General features: G+C 44.7%; 1 protein-coding gene across 8 annotated transcripts in view; it reads right to left on the bottom strand.

The window, feature by feature from the left end:
- WDFY3 (WD repeat and FYVE domain containing 3) overlaps positions 1-19540 on the bottom strand; it is a 139864-nt gene that overhangs the window by 115375 nt on the left and 4949 nt on the right. The window contains exon 1 of one of the 8 annotated variants that reach the window (XM_015276466.4): positions 15760-16017. The exons of 6 other annotated variants lie outside the window; for them this stretch is intronic. The gene's annotated coding sequence lies outside the window, so the exon portion shown is untranslated. Of the gene's footprint in view, positions 1-4335; positions 4479-15759; positions 16018-19540 lie in introns of those variants that run through there. One more of the 8 variants, XM_015276465.4, reaches the window with a different exon arrangement.

Here is a 19540-nt window from a genome sequence, read left to right as displayed (position 1 = left end):
TGACTGTGCGACAAAGCATGATACAGGGCACAACATTCTGCTCTAATGCACAATTCTGTGCTTTCTCCATAAGCACCGATAAGCACTGTAACCGTGTTAAGCCTCTGCTTTTTATGCACAACGGCAGATAAACTGCCTGATGCCAGTTATAACTGGACTAAAGATAATGCAAATGCCTCAGCTGGTATTCCCTACAACTAACAGTATTTGGGGAAGGGGGGTAGGTGGGAAGCAAGCTATTCCAAATCCAGCAGCAACCCTGAAAACACAGCCACTTCCAACTTCAACTGCAGAAGGGAGGGCCACAACAAAAGGGGTCATAACGACCAAGTATTACAGCCAGCTTCCCAGATGCAACTGCTAAGCGCTGCTCCCCCCCAACTGAACTCACTCATGAGTGACAAAAAAAGCCCCACAAAACAGCCAAACTCTCCACAAATGATGCTGTATTCACCAGATAGGCCCCGTGTCCTCCTGTGCCTTTTAAGCAATTCTCATGTATTCCAGAAAAATCCCAATCTTGCATGGGTTTTACTTCAGCCAGATTCATCTCAACACTGCAAAGCACGGAGAAGATAAAAGCCAGGTGTTGATGAGGCAAAGCAGAAGGAGCCACAACCTCACAGAGCTGCATTAATGTCTCCTCCAGAAGCAGCCCATATGCAGAGGCAGAACAACACCGCAGAACGTTCACACTTTGGCAGAGTAGGCTTCACAAGCAATGAAAGTTAAACGCCATCAACTCAGACTTTTAAAAAGGAACATGGAAGCCAAGAAAACAGAGTAGGTCTCGTTCAGTTTAGGCAAGTTCCATGGGACAGCCTAGGTCTTGCCTCAGCATTGATACATTGAAAAGAGTCACATTGATGTAATGCATTGAGAGTCACAAAGATGTAATGCAACCCCTGATCTCTATGCCACTGGAAGGAAGAAGTAATGCTCCATCAGTTGAGCATTTACATTAAGCCAAGGCCAAAATTACACTGGAAAAAGGAATAAGAAAATCTTAGCATATACTCAATGTTATTTTGCTCTTTAATTACTTCCTAATTAAATTTGCAAGCTTTGATAATATCTACACTTCTATAAGCTGATGTTCCAAATGGAAATAAATGCTAATTCCCTCTCAAAATGAACCATCAAAAACGTGTACACTTAAACAGATCAGGAAAATCCATTTCAAGTTGTCTTCAGAATATTCTCATGTACTGCATTCAACCCCTCATTTACAAAACTCCCTGCCAAGGAGACGTGAATCCACTATTGCTCAGACTCCCTTCTGCTCTTCTGAGCAAAAAATGTGCCTCTTGAACAGAGAAATCAGAATCTGTCAGGATTAAGAAATTCACCTCAAGATGCTCTCTATGTAGATACATTAAACTGACTTGCACACCACTTGCAGCGTTAAACTTAAATTAATTACACTGCTTGAAAGTGAGCATTATGCTTTTAAGTAGAGGTTTTCAAATTCAGTAATTAGGTCTTATTACAGCACTGACTCCCATCATGGAAATGCTGGCTATTCTTCGTATTTAAGTACAGAACAACACGGGTTGGAAGGCAGCCATGAAGGTGACATGCTCCAACCTTGGCTTGGCACAGGCTCAGCTCAGATCGGGTTGCTTGGAGCCACATTGAACTCCAAGCATCTCCAAGGATGGAAATTGTACTGCCTCTCTGAGCAACGGGCTCCAGTGCTTGGCTGCTATCACAGCGGAGGTGGAAATCTTTGTTGTAGGTGTTATTTACCTTGTCAAGTGCCTCTCATCCCTGTGCTAGAGGTGCACCCAAGAGGCCAGACAGGCGAGCTTTCTACAGCGATCACCCCTTCTGAAATCAAGTTTAGCACTGATGTACATACTTGAAGTTGATCAAATACCCACAGAGAAGACATAGATTAGATCAACCAAATGTACGTTCAAACAACAACTCCGTATTACTTAAACAACCTTTAATTTTGTGTATGAAAGAATAAAACAAGCTTCCTGAATGAACATAACATTCTGCTTCATCAAATCAGAATCCAGTAAAATCGAGAGGGGATTCTGTTCATTTCAGAAAGTTAATGCCTTGCTAATCCTTTAGCTCTCCACGGGAATAAATACATATATAAACCCTTTGGATACAGAGACAAACCCCGATTACCTAAATTTCTGAAGCCTGGAGGTCAGCTATCTCCCTGAGGGCAGAAGCTCTGGCAGCTTTGATGGTATTTTGAAGAGCTGGGACACAATTTTAGGTGCTATTTTACAACGTGGTGGACTCGCAGCAGGATGCTACTTCTTTGCTTCAGTAAGAAGTGTTTAAGTTGTTCCAAATAATACACACCAAAGTAAGTAAAGATTTTTCTCTCTTAATTAGTGTCAATGTGCCAGTTTGCTCAATACAGCCCAACTCAGTGGTGCTGTATTACATAACGTAATCGATATATCAGTACGCTACCCCAGCTGCTAATTTGAAGCTCATATTAGTTGTTATTTACTCTTTAATTAATAACAAGATTACAATCTCCTAACAGGGACTGAAGGTTGACCTGTATTAAAAAGCCACAGGCTCTCAGCAGATCAAAGCTGAAGCCAGGCTCTTCACAACAACCAACGCACAGTGGGAAGATGAGACAATAGGCATAGCCTGAAACAACAGAGGCTAAAACTGCTTGTAAAGGAGTAACATTCTTCCTGAGGACAGTCATGCAAGGAATTAGTGCTGAGGAAGGAGCAGTGTGGACGAGGGGCCGGCCAGGCCGCACACAGTTCCCATCAGTGCTCCTGCTCTGGGCTCAGCACACTGCTCACACCACTTCTGGGCTGCACAGCTCTCATCCACACATTCTCTGGGGGCTGGGAAGGAATTGCTTGCAGGGCAGCTTTGATTTCCGGGCTGTCAACTCACTACTTCTGGTTTGCACAACAGCCTTCCTGGTCAGCAGCCTTAGGCTTTAAGGGTATGTATTGCAAGAAATGGTTTCCCCTCTAAATAAAATGTCACTGTTCAGGGAAGGTTGTACCTCTTTTTGCTGCATACTGTTCAACACTGCTTCACAACTCAGTGTGGAAATGGAAGTAACTGAGTGAGTTGGGGGTGTTGGTATATATAAATCCTAAAAATAAAGCCTCACATCTTTGTTTCATCATAGGCTACATCAGAAATCTTCAATGGTGCAGCTACGAGAAGTTTCAGTTTCCCAACAACCGCCTATGAACTAAACAGCACTAGGTGGCCCAATCACCACGTGGGCCTGCAGTGCAGAAACAGAGAGGAGCGCTTAAAGTCAAAGACTGCTGTCCCGTTCAGAGACCTCAAACCTGAAAGAGGAATCCCACAGCCTGCACTGCTCAGCACCGGCGCTCAGACTGAGGAAGTCTATTTCTCCTTTAACCAAAGAGAACATAAAGGACCACAGATCCAGCTCTAAAAACAAATACAAGAAGGATTTGCACGCGGTCGCTCCAAAAGTTACGCACAGCACTTCTGCTGGAGTGCTCCTTCCTCATTTTTCTCCAAGCAGCGCTCAGCAGTTTTAACCGGGCAGCCCAAACTTCTGAGCAAGGCTTCGCTCTGCAACAGCAACAGTTCAAAGGAATGTTCAGATGATGGCCTTTCATTTGCTCAAGGACTGTAACTAAATTTTAACTTTGTGCTTCTCTAAAAGAGCCTCCACGCAGCAGACCTCATGCTGTTAAATTCACATTCAAAATTCAACCCAACTTCCCTCCGTGTCTCCCCTGACAACTCCTCTGTTCGTCCTTTCATTCACTGCTTTCTCCTCTCCTCTGAGATAGCAGATGAGAGAGGTTCCTGGCCAAAGTCACCTCACTATGCACATTTCTGACTGTAATTAGTGTGGAACACATTCAGATCAGAAAATGGCACCCATTTTTAATCTCTTCTTCAGTGTGCAGCTTAATACATTGCCTAGAAGTCCTAAGAAGCACAGAGAAGGATGCAGTTAACATTTAGTTCCCAAAGCTCCATTTCTGTCCAAGCATGTATCCCGCACCAAGGAAACCCATTCTGCTGAGAGCTCAGATATGCACCGTGTAAAGGACGTGGGTGAATGAGAACCTTGGCCTCAAAGCACAAGGCCACGACAAAGATTCAGGGGGAATTAAAGCTTCAGACCCAAATCGTTACAGAATGGACACGTTTTGACAGACACGGGGAAAAAAAATCAACAAGATGGAATGATCTAAACCAAGGAAACATCATTTTCCAATGCAGAGTTGTGCTCTCTCTTCACACATGCAGCAACCTCACCACCAGAGTGATCCACGTGCTCAGTCACAAAGAGAAATGTTAAGAGAGAGACACCAACAGATCAGAATAATAACTTACTTTCCACAGCCATCCAGTTCTCCCTGTCACCACGGGCATAGGATCGCACCTTAATCAGTCATCATTTCCAAGAGTTTGGAGTTAATGGGTTTACAAACGTGTGAATTCCAAGTGTGGATCTGCAGCCGTGCTGTGGTTACTGTGGGGAGGCACAGGGGATCCCCTCTGCCTTTTCTTTCCTATGGTTTTTTTTTCCATTTGCTGATGGAAGGTGGGGGGTGACTCACGGGGCGGGAGATGCAGCAGCTGATCCATGGCACAGCCTGAACCCGCCGTCCCCTCAGCGGGCTCTTACTCAACTTCCTCAAAATGCATTTGGAAGGATCTGTTCCTCCTTTAGGAGTGCCTCATCACTGCTCTGCTACAGTTTCATTCTCTACTACTCCTCTGAAACATAACAATGCAAAAGCCCTACAAGTCCGCTAACTGGAATCCAAGTTGGTCACAGTCATTTCTCCTATTGTAAAGTTAAAACTCAAAAATAATAATCTTTAAAATTTGTATTTCTGACTGAAGTGATTTTTGGCAAAACCAAACCAATACGAAAAACATATCCATAAGGGGAAAAAAAGGGACCTAATATCTTAACGTTTCATTATAATGCTACTGCCTAAGAAATAACTGAACATGGAAAAAAAAAAAAAATTGTCAAGATATAAATCCTGCCTGTTAGAGCTATTTAAACTCTTGCTGATTTATGTTCTGATTTGTTTTTAGGGGAAAAAAAAACCTAAAACAGAAACAGAATGTCACTGCACAAACGCCAGCAGCAGGAGCACTGAGTTTGGTTGGACGGATTACTGCCATTCAGACACAGGCTAATCATGGGGTGATGACGGCAGCCTCCAACAGATGCTATACAGAAATGGCACACTTGGCCTGCTGCCCGTGCCATTAAAATTAGCATTAATAAAGCCAACCCTGGGTGGTGTTATTTTGAAGGAATTGGGCTTTTCAGAGCACCATCATAACTCTTTCAGCTCACGATATGGAAACAAACTGCTGAACACCACAAATTAACAGAATAACCGCATTTGCAAAACGAGATGGATTTCATCAGAACTCAAGAAACACCACAGAAGTAATTGAGCTTATATGTAGGAGGAAGTTTTTCACTCAGAGGGTGGTGACACACTGGAACAGGCTGCCCAAGGAGGCTGTGGATGCCCCATCCCTGAAGGCATTCAAGGCCAGGCTGGATGTGGCTCTGGGCAGCCTGGTCTGGTGGTTGGCCACCCTGCACGTAGCAGAGGGGTTGGAACAGATGATCATTGTGGTCCTTTTCAACCCAGGCCATTTTATGATTATTGATGTCAGCACCTTCCCAGTTTGCCCTGGTATTAGACCATCACTAGACCTTGTACTGTTCTTAAGCCTGACCACGACACTGGGCCTGTGTGCTTTCAACAGCTTTCAGACCACACAGATCTTGCAACACAAGTCTCAATCAAGGGGAAATTGCTTCCTCTAAAGCAATCAATTTCAGCAATAAGATTTTGCTGCTTTTGCAATGAAACGTGGCCGCTCTGGTTTTGTTCCTGATCAATCATGAAATGGAAAGCAGTTTTAAACAGCGTGATCAAATACCACTCCGATAGAAATTATTTTCACGTCTACTTAACTGGTAATACAGGTTAGATTTACTCCTACAGAGTGAAGGTGCAATGGACAAGAGTTTGAAATGGTTTTTAAGAAGATGGGCATTTTATGGATATGTTTTTTGTACTTGGTTACGTACAAAATTCCAGCAGCAATTCACAGCTCGGCCCGTGATGCCTCCAAGAGCTGTACTGACTGCAAAGTAACCTGCTCCTCATATCCAGCATCACCCTCACACCGCTGCAGTAACTGCTGCTAACCCCTAACTGCTACTTGAAACTCACGTAGAAATGCCCCTTTCCATTGTCTATGATAGAAAATAAAACCTCCAGTAGCCACCTCAACAGCGCACTGAGTGAAGAAGGGAAACTGAGATGTAGACAACAGCAGCTTGGAAAAGGAACCACCAGATTTAAAGAAAAAGAAAAAACAACCACTCTCTGAAGCAGCCAAGAAACCACTTCCCCCTGAATTGCTCAATTCCTGAGGTTTCTAGCTCAACTGCTGACTACTTTGGAACCTACTAAAGAAAAAAAAAAGCCTTCAAAGTTATTATTCTTTATTAGATCCCAATTAATGTGTCACCACAACCAAAGAGTTGAACTCCAGAAGGAGTGGATACTTTGTATATGTGTATATACATATACATACATACACACACACAAACACACTATGTATACTTTGCTTTAATTATCAAAACTGCTAGAAAGTGGTTAAAACCTTCTTGGGGGGGGGGGGGGGGGGGGGGGGGGGGGGGGGAGGGTTTACCTCCTACCACCAAACAAGCCAACCCCCCAGGGACCACACATCAAGGCAGGCATCAGGAGGCAAAACAAAAACCCCTTAGGAACATCCTGACTCAAATAACCATCTTCAGCCTTGCAGTGAACAAGGCCCAGAGAGACTCCTAGCAAGACACTCCAAGTTCTTAAAGAATAGCCATTAGTTTGGATCTTGGTGAAGCTCCGAGGCAAGCTCCTGAACTACGCAGATCTTGAGATAGAAATGGATCTGACACACATCTCAAAACCAAACTCATGTGTAACAGCTTCCATTGCACTGTGCTTCAGGCATTCGTTTTGGCGAGCTGGAAATACCGTGCGAAGACATTTGCCACAAACATGCTTTGTTCAGGGTGACAACACATTTTCCGCAGTGCTTTGTGGCAGGTCTGTAGGTGCTAGTTAGTCAGTTGGAGATAGATTTCCAAATCCCTTCCACTGCTGCATTAATTAAATAGATAAATAATGCAACTGCACCTGTTGTGTCAGAACTGCGGGGCTGAGGTCTGAGCTCCAATGGTCTCCAACACCTACAGAAGCAATGCAGTAACCCAGTGACGAGTGTGACCATCAGAAATGGATTGAATACGCACAGCAGAGCGAGGCTGTGCTTGAGAAACAAAACATAGAAACCAGAAATGAATGTTCCTCCCATGAAAAATCTGGGGAATAGAGGTACGAACAGAAGAGACTGGAACACATGTCACACATCCACTCTTTCAGCTGCAAAAGAGAACACCTTCTGCATACACAGTATCTCTAAAGCAGACTGAAGTACGCTTCCACACAAGCAACTCCAACAAAACCAGCTCACACCAAGGGGATGGTTTGCTATGATAGACAGCACTTGCACAGATCTCTACCCAAACGTTTGGTCCCCAGCGCAGACACTAAGCAAGAAAATGCACCTTTTGCATTGCTTCTTTATCGTAACACTTACTGACTCAATACGGATTTTCAACACTTGATGCCCAAATTGCCTCCCGGCATTGGACATTAAGTGCTGTAGCCTATTTATGACTGATATAGATCACATTTGCTATGGAAACCCAAGAAATTCAGCAACCAACGTGCTATCACAGATCAACCATCTTCTCTCATCTATTGGGACCACACATAGTATACTCAGTTTATCTGTGAGCAGAAACCTGCAGGACAGGTTTCCAAGGGCTCCCATCCCACCGTCCTGTGTGGCAAACAGATCAGAATGACCCACCTGGGGTCACTGAAACTACGCACAACATCAGCCAGGGACAGCATGACATCAAACTGCCACCTGAAAACCAAGTGCAAATAAGGCAAGATTTACAGTAGTTTTACAAAGCACTTGTCGTATTATTGAATGCAATTATTCTATTGCCTTTATTATTGCAGTGTGATCCCTCGGCTGGAGAAGATTTACAACTGACTCCTCTTACACACAGGCGAACTGTATATTATTTGGGGATCCAAAGTGTATGTGTGCATGAAGGGGAGGGGTGGGAAGAGGAGTGGAAAGACATGTATCCCAGGCCCATCCTCTGAAGGATGCAAAAACACCAGACTTTTACTTTATTCTAATATCGTGAGAGCAGGAAATCATAACTTTTGACCTTAGCTTTGACCAAAGGCCATTTGTAGCAAAATTTCACTCGGATCTAAGCAAATGCCTGGCTTTGTGTTTTGTTTTCTTACTAATGACACCCATAAAGTATGAAGCAATTCTCATGAAAAACTAACCTTTCTCTATCCATTTCACACTTGGAATGATATACAAGGGCAGCTTTATTTTGCAGCACACTGAACTGAAGAAAAAAAACCAGAACAAAACAAACGAGACGCTGACTGACAGACATTGGGGACAGTAGGAAACAGCAGCATGAAAAAGGAAATAAGTCTGCAAAAGAAACAGGCTGGAGGGGTTGGGGGGAAAGAGGATGATTAAAAAAACCAAGTAGCAAGCAGCACAGCAGCAGCTGGTGCCCAGGGACTGGGAAGGACTTGGGCTCCACAACAACAGCGTCAGTTGCATAATCACTGCTGCCTGACAGCTTATACAATGTCCGCCCCTATCCTCATCAGGGAAACAAATCAGCAACAAAAAAACATCCTTTCAGCCCACAGTGCAAGTAAGCGAACTGCCACATGTTAAATGCAACTACAGACAAGAGCTTCTAGTTTCAAATGCTACTTTTTAGCTTACTTGAACATAGAACATTAATTCCTACGTCACTCCTCACGAAAAAACATCTTATTTTCCCTAAAAACATGTCCTGTTAGCACTGCCAAGCCACAAGAATCTACCACCTGGCCTTTCCAGCCCTGCTCTTGCAAGACACATCCGTGCTGCAGGAAGCTGCATGTAAGGCCAAGCTGCAGGAATCAAGAGCTCTGCTGTCGCCACAGAACTTTATGAACTCTGTGGCTTCTGGAACAGAAAAACCTCAAGTACTAACACCTGTAGTTGGATACCTAACAGATAGCTACTGCAGAAGCAGCAGCATATTTCTAACAGAAATGGAGATGAAAGAAGGACAGAACTTCACGCTGCTTAAGATGGGCAGAGGAGGTTCTCCCCGAGTGGCTGTGCCTTGCGCAGACCTGAGTGCTGTGCTATGGCACAAAGAAGGAAAGGGAGGTTTGACTCAAGTGTGACAGGCCTCGAACACACTGCATGCTGATTAAAGGGCAGTTAACTTGCAGCTTGCCAGCACTGAATCAATACAGATAACTCCAGCCTAATTACAGTCCTCTCATTCAGGTCTTGGACTACAAGAACACAAGCTTTACCTCCTCTTCCAAAAATCTGCATTTCTCCAATTGTCTCTCTCCTGCTCTCAGCCTCGTCCCTTTGGTTCTTCCTACCTCTGGGTCGGGAGGTTTACATCTTCCCTCCGTGATTTGGGCTCACGGCCCAATGCTGCTGCATTGCAGAGTCAGCAAAGACATGATGCAGCAATATTCTTGAATTCCTTTGGATATGAAAATAGATGTCATTGCTGCCAAACACTGAAAGCCATCCAGAGACCCCAAGGCACTTCAGAAAAAATGAAAACCCACAGCAGTGATGCCAAGATGGCTGTCCTGGCTATTTTAAGTCCTGTTAGTGCTCTGAATATTGCAGACCTCTCTGACTGTGCAAATACAGCGCAACCATTTGCTTGCCTGCTCACTGCTACAACCCCAAGAAGCAGCCTTTGCTCAGCAAGGACGACTACCAGCAGCGGTGGTAGGAATCGGTGGTTCCCCTTGGGGTGGGAATACCACAATCTGTGTTCCAGTGGCAGCACAGATGAACTGGAGGATAAACCGAGATGTTTAACACATTGCCCACAAGCCACTTCGGACTGTCAGCTTCTGAATAAGTAAACAGTTGAGAACAGACTCATCTCTAGCAAAGGGAAACAGAGAAGTTTCTAGCCCCAGTGCCTTTGTACACACAAGATATTCAGAGATAGGACACTACATGAAGGCCTGCTCTTCTCCACTCAACTCTTGAATTCCAAAGAGGCCTCAGGCAAATGACACAGATGCTACTCGAGTTCACCTTACAAGAGGAGACATGAGCACAGTACAACTGACATGAAGGAAGAAAGGACTGCTGAAATACCCGCTGCACTGAGACCACCCCACTTCCAGCCACACCATCTCCACCTCCCCCCTACTTCCACCTCATCACTTCAGCAAGTGCAAATGGAAGCTAAGCTACAGTCTCTTTAAATATACAGCTGCCTCCTACAAGTCACGCCTGTAAATCTTCCTCTCCTGCAGTTCCAAACACGTGTCAACTTAAAATTGTTCACTTGAGGTGAGTCACTGTGCTGTACTATGACAGTATGTTTGGCTCAACTACCCTCATTTTGCTTCAGCTCAGTGCTTGGGGAAGGGCTCCCTTCCCTCTCCCGCCAGCCCACGCACTGCTCACAGAAGAAAGGGCTCCTTCCCAGCCACAGGAGTTATCTGCAATGCTCTCGCACCTCACACCTGACTTTCTGCAGCAACCCAAAACATGAACTGGAAAAGATGGTCACTGCCCCTTCCAGGAGGTGGCTCAGCAGCTCCTTCTGAAACCCAACAGCCTGCAAGTCAAAGTCAAGCATGACTACCAAAATAATTCCATTTCTTTAAACTCTGATTCCAGAACATCTCCTGCCTTCATGCAATGGACATTACAGCAATAGCATACCACCTCTCTGCCACAGTAGTCTATTGCAGTCACTACAGCTGCGTCTTGACCAGCTACAACTTCAGAGGCAATGACCACGTCAGTGGCAATTCATCAGCAACCACCACAACCAGCTGCAGCTCATTTAAAACTTTGCTTTCCTTGGTATAATGGATTGCTGCAGAGAGCAACAATCCAACCCTTAAAATCCCTTATTGCGATCATGCGACGAAGCAGCACAGCTTTATACCTAATGTCTCAGCTCAGAATTAAATAAGCCACTTACCTTCCCTAATGCTTCTGCAGCATCTCAGACTCCTGGTTAAAGACCTGCCAGCACCGTGTGCCCCCTGCACCAACTGATTAGCAGTCCCCTCACAGCTCTTTGGTAAACAGTAACATTTCCCACTTTGAAGGGCTCCTGCTTCACTCATTCAAAGAGAAAAGCAACTCCAGCCCACACCTATAACAGCAGGACGCTATCCCTCGCAAGCCAGGAGCAGCCATGCTCCATTCCAAAGCTGACACTGTATGTAAATATAGTTTGGATATCTGTCCTGTAACGTTAAAGAGCAAGCAAGTCAGAAATCACAGCGTTACGCTTCTGTGCTGCTATGTTACCCACTTCCTAACCCACAGGAAAGTGGTTTACATAAAAAGATGCAATGTGCTGATAAACATACGCATCTGAAAGATCATCAGCTTTAATGACTCACTATTTAGGTGTCAAGGGTTGCTCTGTAGCTGATATTTTACAGTTAAACAGCTCTCTGGAAGTATGATCATGAAATCAGAATCTAAGGTAATGGGACTCAAGGATGTCTGGAAGGCAATTACTTCTTTTCAAGGCTGTATGGGTATCCTAAATGTCTCTTCCAATTAGTCAGCCAAGTGCTCCAAGTCAGAAGAGTCTGTGTCCCAAGAAATCTTCCCAGGTAAATTAAAAATCTCTCTTTCTGCAAAGGGAGATGGAAAGAAAGCAGCAGACCAGAAGAGAAGAGAAGAAACTGAGAAAGCAGATAAACTGTGAGCAAAGTGGTTATAAATGATGCAGAAAGAAAGTTCGGCATCCAGAAGAATAAATGGAGATCCATCCAGCAGGCAAGAAGGAGAAGTCAGACTACAGGTCTGTGGACACAAAGGTCCTAAAAACCAATTCTCTTAATTCACTAGAAGCTCAAATGCACATGTTCAATCCTGACTATTGCTGCTTTATAATCCTAAAATTCGCTTTAGGAATACCACCCTCTCAAACAAACAAGCAGCAATAGCACAGATCAGTAATAATAATAACAAAAATTGTTGGCTTTCCCCCTTAAACCACTGACGGGCTTCTGTCAGCAGTGTGCTGTAGGAAATGCCAATTTGCTGTGTTGATCTCATAAGAACACAAATATGAGCACGCTATTACCTAATGCCACGTGTCAACTGCTACTCCTCTGCACAGCAAAATAAATAAACATAAAACTTTCATTCTCACCTCATCCCCATATCTAGATGATTTAGAGAAGTAACACACAGAAATAAAACCATGCCTTCTGCAACCTGTATAAAACGGAACTTCCTTAAGCTTAGCGATCGCCAGTCCTGAGGGCCAAAGGGAATGGCTCCACATTCTCTGATTCTGCCACTGCTGTACTGATGACAATTCAGCTGCGCCTGTATGCCCAGAAATAAAAGTAACAGCAAAAGAGTTCCGTCTTAGAAAAAAATATATATACGTGATTTGAAATGTCAATGATATCCCAGAGTTAAGTAAGCTCAATCCATCTGAAGCAATTCAGGAAACAAACAAACAACATGTAATTGCTTGCTGTATTTCCCCTTTGATGTCTAGGGATAACAAGTAAGATTTCCATATTTAAACATTAAAATAAAGGGTGAAGGGCAGGAGGGGAAGAAGAGTGTTCGGCAGGGCCTCAGTCCATCATCCCCGTGCTGCTCTCTGGAGCTCCTTGCCTGCTCCACAGCATTTCTAGGAGGGCACTGAAGGAATTCTCTGTAGCAATCTTTTCCCAAGCAGTATTTTGGCCCTAGTCCAGAGTATGTGTTTTAAAACCGAAGACCAGTAGACTGTGTCACGAACAGAACTCTTGAAAATCCACTGAAGTTTTTAAGAGTTTTCTTTGAAGGGCAGAGAATTGAGATTATGACCAAAAGAACAGCATAAAGGACAAATGAACGCTCTGGTAGAACAGCATCCAAGCACACGAACACACACTCTCTCCTTTGCTTGCTTGCTCTGTCACAAGCAAAGCTGTTTGCAAGAGCAGAACAGCAGACCAAAACAAAACAACAAAAAAAAAAAGAAGGCAAAATAATACATTAGTTTCATTTAAAACGTTCCCAGTAGCACACGGCAGATGTAAGGAGCTGGCACTGCAAGAGAAACAATAACTGTGGAGCAGAGAAGGGATTCTCTTACTAGTGGCAAGCTGGCAGAACCCTTCACCCTGCCTGTCCAGACACATCCACACACCACATGGAAGCAGCTGAAAAACTTCTGATCACGTTGCTGTAAGTAGGGCGTATGTTTAGACAGCACCTCCTCCTCTACGAGAGAGAGCAATTACTCAACAGTGCGGCCAGATGTGCCCAAGAGGGGCTGCGAACAAAGGGCAGGACGTCAGTGACCTCTGAGATGAAGGGAACGGGAGGAGGAATAACAGCTCCGGATGGCAGAGGACCAAACAGCATCAAAGGCAGAAAGCAAATATTCCTTTCCCAAATTCCAAAACGTTTTCCTCTGATGAAAGAGGAGGGGCCAGAAGCTCAGTGCAAGCCCAAGCAGGCCAGCTACTGCTATTTTCCTGACAGAAAGACGGTAAGAGAAAGTGAATTTCACAGAACTGCAGCACCATTTTCCTCAGCTTGCAAGTCTGCCAGCACAGGTTCTGTCACAGGGTCAGAAGGGAATCAGCCTTCCAAAAGCTGCTTCAGCAGACATTGCTTCTCTCCAGCACACTCCGCCCCACTGACAACACAGCCAGCAGAGTGGAACCAAAAAGAAACTCAAGACCAAGTGGTAGATGCCTATGACATTACTGCTCAGCTACTGTAGTTGAGAATTTAAAGACTCTTCTCTAAAAGACATTTCTATTTACTATCTCATCCACTTCATTAAATTGTTTGGCTTCAGATGAACACAGCCTCCTACCACAGGTACAGCCATTGCCTACCCAAGCAAGCACATCCCACTCAGCATCATTACACTGATAGCAGCTCAGCAACTTTCCTTTAGTCACATTAAAGGCACACCAGGTCAATAAGCCAATACAAACAATAACCAACAGAAGCCAGCCGTTCATGCGCTCCACTAGCCTACCTGGGTGAATATACCAGATAGATAACAACACCTGGCTGCTAACAGGGCAAGCTCTTTGGATCTCTTCAGGAACAAGGCACCTGCTATCATCATCCACTTCAGTACAGCCAAATGCAAGGGGGTCAGGCTGCAAAGAGCACAGACCCCAGCAGTCAAAGGGGGAGCCCAAAGCAGACAAGAAGCATTACTCCGCATACAACACTGACATTCTTGCAGGACCTAGAGCTGAAGAAGGCACTTTGAATACAAATAATGACTATCAATTACTTGAACAAGTGGTCTTGGTTTCTTTTTGTTGTTGTTTTTTGTTTTGCTTTTAACACTGAGAGGTAAGTTTATTACTGAAGGGCAAGTAACTGGGTTACCCTCTCTGTCTGCAAACAGTTATCTGTACAGAACAGGGCCCTGGAAATGAGCAGACAACGGTATCACACCATGCCCAGGAAGGGAAGCAAACTCTCTTTCACTCTGACAATTAGACTCAGGAGAGCGACAATGAACCAACGGGACAGATCACCAACCATGGGAGGTTCTCCCAGCACAGAGGCAGTCACACAGCATGTCTAAAGACAACGTTTCTATTCCACTAAAAAATGTCAGGAGCAGTGCAGTGATAATGTAGTGTTTATGTGGAAAAACAGTCACCTATGTTTCTGTAGAATTATAGAATGGCCTGGGTTGAAAAGGACCACAATGATCATTGAGTTTCAACCCCCCTGCTATGTGCAGGGTCGCCAACCACCAGACCAGGCTGCCCAGAGCCACATCCAGCCTGGCCTTGAATGCCTTCAGGGATGGGGCATCCACAGCCTCCCTGGGCAACCATCCTGTAGGAGCTATTACAATCATCTAAGATCCATTCAAGTGCCAGATCCTTCATAAGGCAGTTGTTTTCAGCCAGAAAGGGACGCTGCAGAGAGTGACCAGATGTCACATATTCGCAGATCCATTTCTGAAACTTAGATGCTTTTGGTCCTTTGTTTTGCCTCTCTCCCTTTTCCACGCCTTTTATTGAAAAGGCTGTAACTTACACTGGGCTATTTATTCTTCCAGATGTACACCAAACACTTCAAGATACAGACTGAGACCTTGCACAACAAATAGCAGAAAGTCAGAGTTAACTACCAAGAGGAACACATTTGGAGATGGCATTGCATTTTCAGCACAAGCAGTGCAGTTGTAGCCATCTTCTTCCCAGCCCTGCTCAAAATATGCTTACGTTCTTGGAATCCCATCACAGCAACACTCGTTATAAAGCAGGACAGAAGAGAGTGAGAAGCTCACCGATGTCAAAATACTTAAGCATAGAAATAAAAAAAGGAAGTGAGGAGACAACCAGGATATCTCTGAAGAAGAAAGGAATGGCATTAAGGCAGTGCACAAAAATCACATACAGATTTATCTTCCTTCTGACTATCAGTTCATAAATAGCAGAGAGAGACAGTGAAAATGGAAAGTGGGAAAGATAAATCAGGAGAAACATATGTAACAAAACTCACTACCACTCCTGCAGACTAAGCCGTAATTAAGGAAAGACATTATTCTTCCACTGGATGCCACGAACGCTGCCATACCTCCAATCAACAGCTTTAAAAACACGGCTATAAATCCTCATGCGCTGGGGAGACGGGTTGCTTAGGCAGCAGCCTTCCCTATGGACCAGTGATTGCATGCACCAGCCACAAAAGCTCTTCTTCCTCCACCTTTCCAACCTCTCACTGGTGGCTGCTGTCAGACCGCTGGTAGCCAACGCCGTATTGTTTCCTCATTGCGCAGAGCCTGGAAACGAGTATTTCTGAGCACTAAAGCAAGCAAATGCCATTCTTCTCTCTGGACACAGTTCAGTGCGTGTAAGCTTTATTCTAACAGCAGCTGATGAGAGTTGGAGGGGAACAGTATGCTTACTTTTTAACCCAGCACTCCGTGTTACAGTCAACTGACGGACTTCAAAAGGATAAAGTCCTACAACATGTTTGCCAGACTGCTTTTCTGCTCAGCTCCTACAAAAATACTTAACTGTCATTACCAAAGAAACCAGGGGGGAGGGGAGCGAGAGATTTATTCTGCTAGTTTTACTTTTTAGTGCTGGTTTTACTTGTTAACTGGCAAACTGGCCACGGCCATGTAAATAGCCACCAACACAAGAGCAAAGCAAAAAGGACAAGAACCCTTGGCAAAACGCTTTTACAACAGTCTTCAAGGTATCTGCAGACAAATGCTTTTTGTCCAGTGCCCGTAAATGGTAGCAATACTTGCAGTATTGAGAAAATAACAGAAAGAATTCGGGTCTTTATCAAGCCTCTATTTTCCATTCATGTGCACAAAGCTATTTGCCTACAGAAACTGCTGCAGTATATCCGTACATTGACATGAAAACATCACTGTGTGCATACCATGCTTTTTAGTTTCCCTTCTGAACTACCAAAACCATCCACCGATCCCAAGCAATACGGTTCTTCTACAAACCCACCTTGTTCAGACTTCTTAAAATCCAGACACTACTGAATGCCTTGCAAAGCCAATGTTCTTGGCTCTGTTTTTCAATACTCAACTTCCAGACAAGTTGGAGTATTTCCAATAGAGCTCCCTTCCCCTTTGCCCCTTACTGATTAACTATGGGCTCATCCCCTTGAACATATACCACAAGCAAAGTAAAAGGATCAAAGGACATATACTGTTTATAGCTAATTTGCTGAAGTTCACAAAAGCAGCCGGCCGTCCCCTCGACAAAGGCAGGAGCCTTCCAAGTGTGCTGACTTTCAGGGAGCTTCTATTAGCCCCTGCTGGGAAGGGGCAGAGGCAGCCCAGAGCCACTCATTCCCAGCACACAGAGAGCTTCAGGTCAGGTACACGTCCCACTGTGACACGCAGTTACAATATCCGCTATTTCCAGCATCCCTCGCATAACAAAGGATCTTACCGCCTTCATTATTGCTGTGGAGCTACTGGGAAGTGAACCAAGAACAAAAGACGTATTCCAGTGGACAATGATTCTGAAGTGCCTGAAGCATAGGAACTTCCCCACCTTCCCACTCCAAAGTAGAGTTGAGAGAAGGACCACCACCGAAGGCAAAACACGAACACAGCTCCTCAGGGTCTCTGCTTCTCCACCACAATGCTACAGCACAGGCCTGAATCAAACTCTGCTCAAGAGGAACGGCTACTAACAGTATTATCATTTCATTCTTAAGAGCAATTGAGATAAGCTTCATCTCACATGCTGTGCTCCTCCTATCTTTCCAGTTAAGACTTTCGCAGACAGGCTGTGAGAGCAGCCCCGCTCCTCCTCTTTTCTAAACAATGATGTCAAAGAGCATGAGCAGGAAGGACGGGGGAAGTCTGTCTTCCAAATGTGTTCTGCCCATGCCAAAGGAAGCTCAGCCCTCACCTCGCCACATTCTGTGTTTCAGAGAAACAGCAAATATCTGGAAGGAATGCATTCCACACCTCATTTAAGTATATATATACACACACACACGTATTTAAAGACACACATAGTTTGGTGGAAAACATTCTTCCGAGGACATGATTTGTAAATAAACACTTCCTCTGCTTCCCTTTATTAAAATAAACATAAATTGTTCAGATCCGCGTGTGCATCTGGAGCACAGATGTATGCGTCTTACTGAAATAAAACCAGATTATAGCTTTATATATGGAACAATAGCTTTACACACGTACCTGCTCACTGGGCTATGCCAACCAGAGAAATTGCAAACAACTTCTAGCGGGCAGCAAGGAATCCACTTTCTTCCCCTCATTTTTCCAACGCTGCTGGATACATGGTCGTGTTCCCAGCAAGGCTCAAAACTTTTGCAAACCTAATTAACAAGGAAACGGGTATCCTTTTTGGTAGTATCCATGGAGGTTTTGTTGTTACATTTCTGTCGTACCTCACTGCTGCATGGCCCCAGACTCAAGCATCAGTGTCTCAATGGTGATGTGGTACCTACCCTATTCCTGTGCCTATTTCATACCCTGTTTATAAGCACTGCTTACTTCTGGCTGTTCAGAGATGCTTCCTTTCTTCTGCAAACCTAACGAAACTCACAAATACAATGAATTTATTTTGTCAGAGAGGAAATCAGCAATAACAAAGCTATTGCCAGCTCTGATCATATCCTTCTCAATCCCCTAATAGCTGTGACACCCAACTCCTACCATTTTGCCACATGAGTATTGCAAATCCCTTTCAAGTCTCAGTTGAAAACACACAGTTTGCATGTTTTACCAAACACAGACTGCATGCTCAAGGCTCAGAAGCCAAAAAGGAAATTAATTTATTCCACACCTGTAAAATATATTTATGCAATAGCTTTCAAACCACCACAACTGAGGGTGGGCATGCTGACATTAGAAATCTTAGGCTAGCAACCCCAAGAACACCCAAGTTTTACATTAAGAAACACATTCCATTTGCTTTGCTTGTCATTCTTCCACGCGGTACACTCTGTTCTGTGAGCACTCATGCAAATAGAAAGCCAGGCCTCCATCTCAGCCCTGGCTCTCAAGTGAAGATACAAGGACCTCCATAAAATGCCATTAGTAGTTAGTCGATCTGGGCAAGAGAGCAATCGCAGAGAGGAGGCCAGGGACCACAAATGGCATTCTGAATGGTGTGGAGGTGAGGCTTGGCACAAGAGCAGCAGACAGCTGTTACATTATTGTCAGCCTGCAATGAAAGCATTCTTTCCTGTTCCCGGATCAGACCACTAAAGCTCGCCCTCTCCCACTCCACGAAGCCTCAAAAGCTTCTGGCATTAAAACAAACAGACCCGGTGGGGGGAGGCAGATAATTTCTGAGCACGACGCGGTAATTCCGCACAACACCTGCCCTCCCCACTTCTCTGCACGCTGGGCCCAGGGACAGCGAACGCTGCCATTGCCACAGAAGCCTCTGTGACATGGAGCCAAAGGTCAGTGGAGCGCCCACCAGCAACACGCCTACTGCAAACCACTCGAGCCACGTAACAGCGCGCAGCCTGATGCACCTCACACAGGGACGGGCACTGATCACGACAAGCACACTGCCACCCGATTCATCTTCCTGACTACCTTTACCCTCCCTCAGGTAGCCCTCTTTCTTTTGGGATTTTCCACCATCCGAGCAGTAGAAATCTCTCGTTTAAACGTTCTCTTTGCAAGCAAAGGTGATATTTTGTCATCTTTTTCACTGAAAAGCACAAGCAGCCTCCTGGTATGCATTTTTCCCTTTTTAAATACCACACGCTTGCTGGGCACCCCAGGGATTTTCTTAGCCCTGCAATTTCTCTCTCTATTCCCACAGTATCAAATTATATAAGTAGGGGATATGCTCACGGTGCCACATAGCCAAAATCAAGCTTCAGAAAGCCC

Source organism: Gallus gallus, chromosome 4, assembly GCF_016699485.2.
Source record: "Gallus gallus isolate bGalGal1 chromosome 4, bGalGal1.mat.broiler.GRCg7b, whole genome shotgun sequence".
NCBI classification, from domain to species: Eukaryota; Metazoa; Chordata; class Aves; order Galliformes; family Phasianidae; genus Gallus; species Gallus gallus.
This window is presented reverse-complemented; position numbering and strand designations above follow the sequence as displayed.